The following is a 13,300-nucleotide window of genomic DNA, read 5'->3' on the forward strand; positions in this document are numbered from 1 at the left end:
AAATGTGCAGAAACCAAACCCACAATCCCCTTCTGCCTGTGCTCTGCAAGTAGGGTCCAGCAGTGGCCCATGCTCTGCAAGTAGGGGCCAGCAGGGGCCTGCTCTCATTTCCTAATGAGAGTGTTAACCTCAAGTGCAGTAAGATTGAGCCAGTCTACTTGGCTGGCTGCTTTTCTGCAGCTGACCTCAGGGTATTGGGTCCCAGAGTGTGGAGACTCTGAGGTCTTTGGAGGTCTCCCCTCCAGATTTCTGACGCACTGTTTGGAACAGCTGAAGAAGAAATTGCCAGCCAAGGAATCCATGCGGAGTGGACCCACTATGTTCACTGGTGACAACTTTGGGAGTTTAGTTAGAGCTGTGCAGAAGTCCATGCATTGTGGATATGTATCCAAGTTTCAGTGCATTAATTCAAGGAACTCTAATCTTGGACTGTACGTGCCCTTCAGCCACTTCCCCCTGCAACTAGCTCTGATGTCACAACTCTGAAGTCTGAGTGAAACTAAGATCAGGGATCAGTTCAGCAGACATAAATGTAGAATGCTGGGATTTTCACCTGAACTCTTTGCCCAACCTTAATCTAAAATTACACTCCAAGGGACAATGTACAAATTATTGGGAAAAAATCCTACCTTTACATATGCAGGGTGTTCCGGGGAATGTCATGATTGTTTAACAAAACTGCCATCAATCAATGTCTCAAAACCAAAATAGATCCTCTGGGTTACCTCTTAAACAACCAAGGCTAAATAAAAAGTCACTAACAAGTATTCAATATTATTAATGGAAGATAACTTTCATATTCCAGAATGGAGAAATCCATCATTTTGGTTTCTCGGGTCTTAAGTACTAGAGAGAACTTCTTTGAGAAAAGAACTCCATCTGGTGGCAGGCTGTAAAAAAACAAAATAAAAAACACCAAATGTAGATCATATTCATGTCAAGAAGAGCAAAACATAGATGTTGCTGCCAAAGGAGAAAGAGTTGATATATCATAAATAAGATTAGTCTGAAATGTTCGAACACTCTGTAAAGTAGAACAAGTTTTGCTAGGGGAATCAGTTTCTACATCAGATATAATCCAACCACTAGTCATTTGAGAAGAGTTGCCAAAAAAAAAAAAAAATCCCACTCTAAATGAAAGGGTAGTTTAAATCTTACACATTAATTAATTCATTTTGGTGTACTGAGTTCTTTATTTAGGGTCATTCAATCTTTACCACCACTCCATATCTGAAAAGGACTAAGTAAAAGCCTGCAAAGGGGAAGGATAGTCTTGTGATGAAAGCCCAGGACTGCAAGTACTACAGATTTCCTGTGCAATATTGGGCAAGGCATTAACTTCTGTCCCAGCTTTCCCCATCCATAAAATAAGGGTAATAAAACTGACCTCCCCAGGGTCTTCTGAGGGTTTGTCTACACACACAAGTTGTACCATTTTAACTAAACTGGAATAGTTAAAGCAGTACAACTTCTCTGTACCTATATAAAAACAGTTGCTAACCTTTCTGTAACTGTAATGCTTTGAGATGTATTGCACATGTCCATTCCAACGCAGGTGTGCTCACACCCCAAGCACAGTTACCAGAAATTTTTCCCTTAGTAGTATCCCTTGGGTCAGCTCCAGCGCCCCCTGGTGCCGCAGGCTCATAGCGCTGGTATAAGGTGCCCCGCCAAGCCCACACCCCTTCAGTTTCTTCTTACCAACCACTCCAACAGAGGGTTGGCAGCTGGGTCTTGGAATAGACATGTGCAACACATCTCAAGGAACAACAGTTACAGAAAGGTTAGTAACCGTTTTTTTCTTCTTCAAGTGCTTGCACATGTCCATTCCAATGTAGGTGACTCACAAGCCGTTGCACAGGAGGTGGGGTCTGAGTTCAAGGACAAGCTGACTGCAAACCTGCACTGTCAAAGTAGGCATTGTCTCTGGCTTGTTGGGTAATGGCAAGTGCACTGAGAATATGTGCACCAAGGACCAGGTTGCTGCCCTGCAGATGTCTTGAATAGGGACTTAAGCCAGGAAAGCGGCCGAAGAATCCTGAGATCTTGTGGAGTGAGCAGTCAGGTTAGGTGGAAGAGGAACGCGTGTGAGGTCATAACAGGCCCAGATACACAAAGGCCTGATCTGGGGGTGGTGGTGGTGGTGGTATCAATCTAAGTTACGCAACTTCAGCTACGTGAATAACGTAGCTGAAGTCGCAGTACTTAGACCTACTCACCACGGTGTCTTCACTGTGGTGAGTCGACTACTGCCACTCCCCCATCGACTCCGCCTGAGCCTCTCGCAGTGGTGGAGTACAGGAGTCGATGGGAGAGTGCTCGGGGGTCAATTTATCGTGTCTAGACTAGACACGATAAATCGACTCCCACTGGATCGATCACTGCCTGCCGAGCTGGTGGGTAGTGTAGACATACCCAAAGTAATCCAAGATCAAATCCTCTGGGCAGAGATTGGGAGCCCCTTCGTTCTCTCAGCTATCACTATGAGCAGCTGAGTCCATCTGCGGAATGGTTTGGTCCTCTGAATATAAAATGCCGGGGTCCATCTAACATCCAAGGAGTGCAGACATTGTTTTCCCTACGTGCATGCAGCTTTGGATAGAATACTGGTAGAAAAATTGCTTGGCTGCAGTGGAATTGTGAAATCACTTTCTGGAGGAACTTTGGGTGAGGGCATAGCTGTACTTTATCTCTGAAGAAGATTGTATCTGAGGGTTCCGACGTGAGAGCTCAGATCTCTGAAACTCTCCTGGCCAAAGTGATGGCCACTAAAAAGTCCACCTTCCAGGAGAGGTGCAACAGTGAGCATGTCACTAATGGCTCAAAGGGCAGGCCCATCAGCTTTGCCAGGACAAGGTTTAGGTCCCAAGGAGGGACTGGTTTCTTTACCTGAGGGAATACCCTCTCCAGGCCTTTGAGTAAATGGATTACCATTTAGTGTAAAAAAACCCAGCTCTGTTGTCGACCTTAGGATGGAAAGCCGAAATGGCTACCAGGTGGACCTTGATTGAAGAAAGGGTGATACCTTGTTGTTTTAAGAGTAGAAGGTACTCCGAAACAAGCTGCAACAAGGTGGAACCCTGCATTGGGAAGACCAGATGGAGAATAGTTTCCACTTTGCCAGGTAAGTTGCCCTGGTAGAGGGTTTTCTGCTGCCTAGTAGGACTCTACGAACCCGCTCTGAGCAAGCTTGCTTTTCAGGATTCAGCCATGAAGATTCCAGGCTGTCAGATGAAGAGCTGAGGTTTGGGTGGAGCAGCTTACCATGGACCTGGGTGATCATGTCCAGGTGCAGTGGGAGCCAGATTTAGGGTTCCACCAAAAGACTTAAGAGGGTGGTAAACCAGTGCTGTCTGGGCCACACCAGGGCTATAAGGATGATTCGTGCTCAGTCCTGCTTGATCTTCAACAGAACCTTGTGAATTAATGGAATGGGGGGAAAGGCGTAATACAGGTAAGTTGTCCATACCAACATGAAGGTGTCTGTAAGAGAGCCCAGGTTGTGGCCCCACAGGGAGCAAAACTAATGGCATTTCTTGTTGCTGCAGGTAGAAAACAGATGTATAAAGGGAGTCCCCCCCACCTTTGGAAGATGTCCCTTGTGATATCTAGATGAAGGCACTACTCATGGTGAGTGGAGAAGGACCTGTTGAAGTGATCTGTGAGCTGGTTCTGTATACCCGCAGGTAAGATGCTCCTGGCATAGCGGGGAAGAGAACGCTCCGCCCTGCCTTGTTGATGTAGTACATGGTGGCTGTATTGTCCGTGAGAACCAAGACTGCCTTGTCTGTAATGTATGTTAAGAATGCCCAGCAGGCCAGGCAGACTGCTCTGAATTCTCTGATATTGATATGGAGCAAGAGCTCTTCTTCAGACCACAGACCTTGAATCCTGAGGTGCCCTAGATGGGCGCCCCAACCCATTACGAAGGCATCGGAGACCAGGTATATGGACAGTTGGGGCCTCGAAAAGGGTCTTCCCATACAGACTGTGCATCACTGGAGTCGACCTGAAGGATACCACTAATGGAAAAAAGTCCAGCAACTGTACTCAGGGCACCCATACCCCTACATTGAAATGGAGATGTGCAAACACCTGAAGAAAAACTGCATCCATACTAAAGTTTCCTTACACAGGTATAGCTTAGTCTCATAAGGAAAGAGGAATAAACTATACTGCACCATTATACCAGTGTATCTGTGTCCACACTAAGGCTCATACCAATATAGCTATTTCAGAAAAAGGGTGAAAAAATCAAACTCTTAATGGAAATAGTTATACTAGAACAAAAATCTATGTGTAGACCGGGCCTCAATACATTCTAGTTCGCAAAATGCATTGAGAGCCCAGATGGAAGGTAAGTGTATACTTTGATTAGATCATGTTTAAAAATCTGATCCTTAGAACTTTCATCCTCTTCAGAGTGGAAATTTCTATTTTTGGAAAGACTTCTATTGCCACCAAAACATTTTAATTTTCATTAACTATTTTTGGCCAATTGCAAGAATTAATAATGGCAACTGTTAATAAGATAATATGTTAAGAAAGATCATCTCTTTTCAGTTAATTCATTTGCTGTTAAAATGGTCAAGAAAAGCACTACGGGATGTTCAGATAACAGTCATAGAAACAGGAGATGAGGGAGACCTATTAGGTCATGTCTGCAGTGATTGCAGCATTGTTTTATACAGTACATCACCTGCTTTGTCTAGTCCAATTTTAAAATATCCCAGTGAGGCTCCACATACCTTGGGGAAACTATCACAATCAGGGAATTTTCCATTTTCTTAATTTCATCCCAATACTCCTAGTTATATGCTCTTATATCATGTTAAATAATCCCTTTATTTGGTATTAACCATCTACACATACTGGAAGAATGTAATAATCTCTTTCCCCATCTTCCCCCCCCCACCCCCGCCAAGTTGTCTCCTATTCAAATTATGCCTTGAATTATTTTATCATCTCAACTGTTTCTATTGTTCCTTTTGAATCCTCCCCAGATTCTCTAGACCTTCATAATGAGGTGCCCACAGTGGAGATAATACTCCAGGAGTGGTTGTACCAAAGCTGTAGGCAGGAACTATGTAGTTCTATCCAGGTCAATCGTGTAATACATTTTGTATGTGTGATGATCATCATGTTGGCTGACAATGGGGATTGAGCTGAGGACCTCCAGAGCCAAAAAAACATTACTCTCTACAACTTAAAGAGCCACCATTCGAGATGAAAGCTGTACCAGACTTGCATCCTTTGTGAACAGGCCAGCGAGTACGTCACCCTGACTGGTAGGCAACAAATGCAGTGCAAAATTACAATGGCTTTATCCTAGTGCATTGTAAACATATCTGATATACTATCCCTTTTCACCCCAGTGCTCTCTCAGTATTATTGCTTTCCAGGTTTCTCCCTTCCATTTGATGTGTAGATTTCAAAACTTATTCCCCCAGATGTACAAGCTTGCATTTTTCTAAACTGAACCTCACTGTTATTTATTATTAAAGCACAGTGAAGTTAACGGAAGGACTCCTACATGGGCTTTGGACCAAGCCTTACATTTTAGCCTTTATGTCTCTTAGGTCATGTCTACATTGGTGAAGACACACTAAGTTGATAGGAGAGTGCTCGCCTGTCGACATCTGTACTCCACCTCCCCGAGAGGCGGAAGCTATGTCGACGGGAGAGCGTCTCCCATCAACATAGCATGGTATAGACACCACTGTAAGTTGACTTAAGTTACATCAACGTCATTTGAGTAACTGAACTAGCATAACTTAGATCAATTTACAGTGTTGGTGTAGACCAGCCCTTAGACTGTATTGGGCATACCTATCAATTTATGTTTGAACAGAGGCTGAGTCACTAAAACAGGGGTGTGGGTGATGTCAGTGTGATAGATCTTCAGCTGGTGTATATTGTTACAGCTCCATTGACTTCAGTGGATCTGCCCCTGAATGCTATAAGAGCCATCTTCACAGGGATGGGTAAAACATTTCATCCTGAAAGGTTTCAAAGCACTTTACGTAAACAGGAGGAATTACTAAGGCTTGGTCTACACTTACCCCCCAATTCGAACTAAGGTATGCAACTTCAGCTACGTGAATAACGTAGCTGAAGTTCGAAGTACCTTAGTTCGAACTTACCTCGGTCCACACGCGGCAGGCAGGCTCCCCCGTCGACGCCGCGGTACTCCTCTCGTATAGCTGGAGTACCGCAGTCGACGGCGATCACTTCCTAGTTCGACTTATCGCGTCCAGACAAGACGCGATAAGTCGAACCCAGAACTTCGATTCCCAGCCGCCGAACTAGCGGCTGGGTGTAGACATACCCTAAATTGCCACTAAATGTCTTCTAGGGCAGGACACAACAGCTATTTGATATTGCACAGCAACACGGGACATGTTAGGACAGGAAGTGAAGAATAGGGTATGCAATCAAAACTTCAGAGGAAAGCATGTCAGCCAAAACGTAAACACCAATATTGGAATTGGGCCAGGATTAACTTCCTTGGTGTTTGGGGGAGCGGGCTAAATGGTAGGTGGTTAGGACCTCTGCTTTCCATCTGACCTGAAACACGATACCATTGACAGCATAGTCACCCCTAACACCAAACTGGGGTTTTGGTTGACCTGCTGACTCAAACATCACCTCCTACAGCACCTCACCCTTCCTGGTATGGTCCCCGTTCAAGCACTGGCCAGGCCTAACTCTGCTTAGCTACTGCCATATGACAAGATATTTGTAATTTAGTAGCATCCTACAGGATTATAAACATGGGTGGTGGGGGGGAGAATATCAATTTCTCATCATAACGAATGTTCTTGCAAAACTTAAAAACAGACCTACAGACAAAATGGTTGAAAGGTGAAATTTTCTCACTGACATAGTCCTTACTGAAAAGAGCTTTTTGTTTGTTCCAGACGAAAATGATCCTAATCTGACCAAATTATAAACCTTTGAAAAATCATGTAAGTGGTTTAGTCAATTTGTAAAAGCAAGCAGCTAAGGGATGATCACTGGACATGTATTCATGGCTATGTTACTTGTGTAGCAAAAGAGCTAATTAAGTATATTGTTCTGAATTGGAAAGGATAGCTGGGGCAGCAAGAAAAGATTTGAAGACCTTGTTCAAAGTAGTTAGTGAGGGTTGATGGAGACCTAAAGTGCAAAACAGCTTCAAAACTCTGTTCTAATGTATATCAGCACTCAAGCGGATGACGTTTAACTCCTATGGGGTTTAATTGCTATAATGTGGAACTGTATGGCTGGACACCACTGAAATGCTCTGTTGCATACTGTTTAGTGGTCTTCAGTGGTATCTAGCCATACAGTTCCAGATTACAGAATTCATACTCACTATTGGTAATTTGTTGCAAGCCAACAGAACTTTGGAGTCCTGGAAAATATATCACTATTTCTCCCCCTCCTTTCCCGCTCCCCTCTCCCCCAATATTTGAAAAAAAATTCCTAGGTAATACCATGCAAAAGCTTTGTTAACAGAACAATAAGGCAGCACGGTTAAAACACTCAAAGATTAAGAAAGGCCAAAGTTAAGGATACACGCACAAACCTAATTCTGACCCTTCACAAAGACGTCTTTAAGCACAGGATCATGTGCTATTTAGTGTAGGCTTTTGTAAGGAACAGTACTGGATGTGCCAGATTTGCAGAGATAAGAAGCTTTAAGTTGGTATCTGTACCACACAAACCCTTCTATTTTCAGACTTTTTAAAGCATTTATTAAAAGTGGAGGAACAGACTCCTAAAACTTGCTCATCTGTGAGAAGTTGGGCATAGGAGTTATCAATTAAAACTAAAAGACTTAGAAAATCGTATTGAAGATGTCATATTTGGTTTAACAGGTTTCAGTGGAAAGGCAGCCCTGGTTTACAAGCCAAACTCCTTGCTTTTGGCTGCACTGGGTAAAAAGAAAGGCATATTTTTAATAGTGACAGTAAATATAATAAAAAAAATTATAGATACTACCCCATTAGTCCAGAACTAAAAGCTAAACCCTAATATAAAATAATTTTCCCTTTACATTTTAACCCAAAATAAAGTCCGAATAAACCCTGCAGGATTTGTCAGTTGCAATGTTGTGAAGTTGACAGGAGTTTTGCAATCTCTCCCTGAAAAATTTGTATTTTACAATTATTCAGAAATTCTTTCACAGCAGAGCTGTCCCTCTGCTGACTTGGCATTGGGGTGGCTGTGTCCGGCTCCTCTTGAGTTACAAGGAAATCTAAAAAGAAACTTTAAAAAGTCAATTAGTTTTGCTGTTCTCAGAGCTGGACACCACATTCAACTCTGGAGTTCTCCACTGATGACACAGACTGAGGAAAATCTTTGGGATCTGTGTGGCTTCTTCCCACAGGACTTTGGCCTAGGACAAAGCGTCAGGTCTCACATTCTGTGCCCAGAATATGCCAGGCACTTAGGTTGTATTTCCTGTTTTGACAGTTGTCTGACTGTGCCCACATATGCGGGTATCCAAAGGAATGTGTGGTATGTTTGAAAACACTTCACAGTGCAAGGAGTTATTCCAAATCTATTGTCTTTGTCAATGTCCACAAACACTCAACTCTCTAGTGAATAAAGATACCTCCCCACATCAGTGGACAGTTTATGGGCACAGAAAACCAATGTGGAGAGAATAGGGTAAGCCAGACATCTTGATCCCAATTCAGGATTGCCTAACTGAATGCTCCTCTTTACTGATACCCTCTCCCCATACACTCAGTTAACGACTCTGTTCACATCCACATGGTGGATGAGAAGGTGTTCCCCTTTCCTCTAGTAACCCAACCCATCAAAGATGATGAGGCAGCCCTCTCTCAGACTAAAAGCAGATTCCTTATCACAGAAGAAGCCAGATGAGGAGCAGCTTGTGCAGCTCTGCCCCCCCTCCCCCATCTGCAACTTACACTCACTCTCTCCCCCAGCCTTTTACATGTAAAGGTGGGAATAGATACAGAGAAGTGGAGGGTGTTGGCTGCATGTGGGCCAGGAACAGAGCTTCAAACCCCTCTCTTGAGCTGGTTTTTTCAGTCTGACAAAGAATCTATGCTATGCCTGAAGAGGGGCTGCTGCACCAGCTCAGACAACCATCTCTGCTGGATCAGGGTTCTACAGGAAAGGAGATCACATTCCTCTTAACCATACATACGTAGGACATTACTGGGCATGGAATAAAGGATGAACAATAAAAAGGAGAACTTTGTTTCAGAAGCCTGAGTAACATGGAACTAAATTGGTCACCTGGAGTCTGAATGAGAGCTGGGGTGTGTGCATGCAAACAGCAGTCCAAAGCGCACTCTCCCCACCCACCCCCATTATCCACTATGTTCCTGGACTGCCCTTGTCACAAATCATCCCATGAGCTCCAGCATGGTCCTGTTGCTCTCCTGCTCCCTGTAACTGCTTCCCCACCAAAGCACAGGGACAGGCCAAAGCATAGGCCCATTTGCTGAACTAATGTATGATTAGATAAGTCCCTGAGGTAAATACATTTTTGCAGGATCCACAGGAATGATTAAAAAAATAACATGGAAAAAACTTGCAGGAGAATAAAAAGCAAAAGCGACAAAACTGCCATATATGGATGAGGAAAGAAAGACTAAGAAAAACATCCCTCAAGGTCAGGGTTGAGACACAAGTAGCAGCCTGTTGGAAGCTTGCAGTGCCACTACACATGCTGTATCTGTGCTCTGGATAAATAAAGGAATTCAGTCTCCAGCACGATCAGGCTAACATTCTTGTAATAAGCACTAGTCACACGAAGAAAGAAAAGTCCATTTAGTTAAGAAACTATCATTTATAAAGTCTTGTTTTTAAAGTGTTACAAAAATTGAGCATTAAATCCTTTTCATATTGTTCAGCTCACACTGAAAAAGACTTCCACAATTGCAGAAGGTCAGAGGATTCCATTATTAGTATGCATACATATATATTTATTGGGGTTGAGAGGAAGCCCTATAGGCTACACTAAACAACCAACCACAGAACTCCCTGGGAAACTACAGGATTATCAAAACTGCAGGAAACAAACATTTTATATAAAAATATTTTCAAAAACAAAAATGTTGGTTTGTGAACACTCCCATGATTTTGATTAAAAACAAATGTGTCTCATTTGAATATTACTCTTACCGATGGTCCAAGCCCAGCTTCAATTTTTCCTCCCACTGCAATTAAATCATAGTGATCATTCTTGCTCCATCAGCTTTCTCCATTTACTAGTTGGTGTAGATTCCTCTAAATGAAAATAAAGCCCAGGATCTCAGAATACCAAGACAATTTAGTTTAACTCAAACATGAGAAATACACTGAGAAAATGAAAATATTTCTGAATTGCCTTAATTATTGACAACCTCACCTTTCCAAGACTGTGGAAATCATTTACTTCAATTTAGGAAAAATAAAAAGACTGCACACCTAACGCTACTGAACCACAAACCAGAAGAGTCCTGCATTTCTTCTCACTAAGGTCAGCCAGCCAAAAGGAATAAATGAGTACTAAGGTTTCCACATCTACGAAATAGATCCATTAAAGTGGATTTATCTGCACCATTTCCCTTAAATTGCAATCATGCCCTACTTTGTTGCAATTTTCTGTATTTTGTGAAAGAAATTATGTTAGTAGTAGCTTAATCTTTCATTTTAGGTGGCATAGTAACAGTAGATCACGAAATACATATAGGGCTATGCCTACTCACCCCCTAGTTTCAAAGTGTCTAATGTTGTCAGTAGCCCATCTAGATTTTTATAAGAGGGTGGGACAAATATGGAAATTGGTTGCATCTTTATGAAAGAGTGAAAGCAATCAAAATTATCTAACGCTCCTTTTCACCATGTCAACGCACATGCTAGCCAAAAACAAATCAGCAGTGGTGCATTTCCATACAGTTAGGGTGACCAGACAGCAAATGTGAAAAATCGGGACGGGGTAGAGGGGTAATAGGAGCCTATATAAGAAAAAGACCCAAAAATCTGGACTGTCCCTATAAAATTGGGACATCTGGTCACCCTAAGTACACTGCTAACATTTTGTCTCATACAAAGCTTCTTCAAGACTGTTGAGCAATACGATGCATTCTGCATTCTAAAGCATAAAGAATATTTGCATCTCTTGATGTGTTTCTACCTTGTTTTGGTTCACAAGTGTCCAAAATATATAGGTAAAAAATGTGAAAAATAATAGCACCGTCATGGTAATCACCCACTGAGCATCAGTAAATGTGTGGAGCAATTTACTCACTATGTTATCATAAACATTTTTTATAAAAATCTTTGATCCCAGCAAAGATTTAATAGCAGAGCCTTGGTCTTTTTACTAAAAACTTTGTAACATCACAAAATATCTACATTTTACTAGTATACCTATTACCATAATTGTAAAAACATAAAACATACAGCATAATTATCAGTATAAATAACTTGAAATGAACAAAATATAGTTGGTTTACTAATTCGTAAACCTTTTCAATGAACCTCCCAGTCAGTGTGAAATAATAAGGTTCTACAGTATATGTTTAAATTTGCGTTTGAACTCTTTGGGGGCACAGATCTTGTCTTATGCATATATCACTATTCCAATATTAATTTAAGGAAGGGATTTTCAAGGCATTTTAACTGGAGTTGGGTGTCTTCTTTGCAAATTCCAGCATGCACCAGTACACTTTTAGTTCTATACTCTTTAAACAGTTGGTACAAATATTGATGGGACTGGACCACACCATAAAGCCATTCATTCAGAGCAACTCTTTGGCTGATGGAGATAAAGCAGTATGTGTGAGGGAGAGTGTACTTTATCCTTACTATTTCCTGTGATACACAAGCCAGAAGATACTATGCTTATACTGTACGGCTGGATACTGTGATAAAGATATATATTGGCGAGATCTCACAATATGCTCCTTCCAAAAGGCTGATCCCAATCTTGAACTGCAGGAAAAAATGAATGTACCATGACATGAGTAACTCATTTCCAATCCCATCCGACAGGGTGGACACTTTTATTCATTGAGTCAGACACCATGTGGGACAATGACAGCTGTGAAGGGTAGCCTTCAGAGCTCCAGCTAACCTAGAAGTCTTCATTCACATGGACAATTCATCATAGCAACTCCAAGACAAGACAGTACAGAAATTTGGTTAGCTGACACAAAAAAATCTGCAGTGCAGTGGCCAACCTCTATACTCACACTAATTTATTTTGAGGATTTTAACCCTGTTCCATGACACACAAGAAGGGCACACTAGCAAATCCAGTTTTTTAAGATGAAATCTATGTAGCACAACCATGCTACCTTCTTGACCCTTCTCTTAAATCACATAATTATCAGGAGACAACTGGGAGACTAATATTGCAATGATCTTCTCAAAGTTGTCATTGTGGCAGACTGTATTTTCAAAAACTTAAATGGGGTTAATCTCATGGAGACAGAATACATTCATTCAAGTTTAGAATTAGCTATAGAAAAAGAATTAACTAAGTTAGTCAATCAGTGTTAAATATTACAATGCTTCTTGTCTTGTGCAATTTTCTTATTACTTAGTTGATAACTGTTAAGTTAGACAATGTTCTGCCTTGCTCTAAAACATGAAGTATACAAAAATCAAATAGTTAAATAATGTAATGTATACATCTCTTCCTCCCTATTATGAAAAAATTACAAAACCCAAGACTAGTCTTATGCAGGGCATAAGTTCTGTATGCACACAAAAAAGCAATGAAACTTTTATGAAGCCATTTACACAGCTGTTCCACCAAAAACCCACAGCTACTGCTGCATGATGTGTGTTATTTCAGTGGGATAGGAAGAGCCACATTGAAGTAATTTAAAAATAATATTAAAAAGGGCATTTATGCTTAATAAATTAAAAAGAACATTAAAATACAACTACAGTTTTCTCAATTCAGACTTTTTTAGAAGTTTTATAAATGTTCAAAATGACACAAATTCAGAAAATACCTTTCCATATTTGTTTCAGCAAGTAACATACAGGCACTTGAAAAGGACCATGATTGCTTCCATTTACTTTTCCTCCACAACAGAATGGAAAATCTTTGCTAAACAGGGCAAATGAGCAGATGCTTGGGCATGAGGGGGTCCCCTCCTGGCAGCTTTGTTAAATGTGTGATATATAGAGAAACACTAACTTTTTTTTTTTTTTTTTTTTTTTTTAAAGATGAGTTCAAATTTGGTTGTCTAGACCAGTGGTTTTCAAAGCCGGTCCACCGCTTGTTCAGGGAAAGCCCCTGGCGGGCCGGGCCAGTTTGTTTACCTGCCACGTCCAC

The sequence above is a fragment of the Terrapene carolina genome, unplaced genomic scaffold, assembly GCF_002925995.2.
Source record: "Terrapene carolina triunguis isolate 2854851 unplaced genomic scaffold, T_m_triunguis-2.0 Scaffold179, whole genome shotgun sequence".
Classification (NCBI taxonomy): Eukaryota; Metazoa; Chordata; order Testudines; family Emydidae; genus Terrapene; species Terrapene triunguis.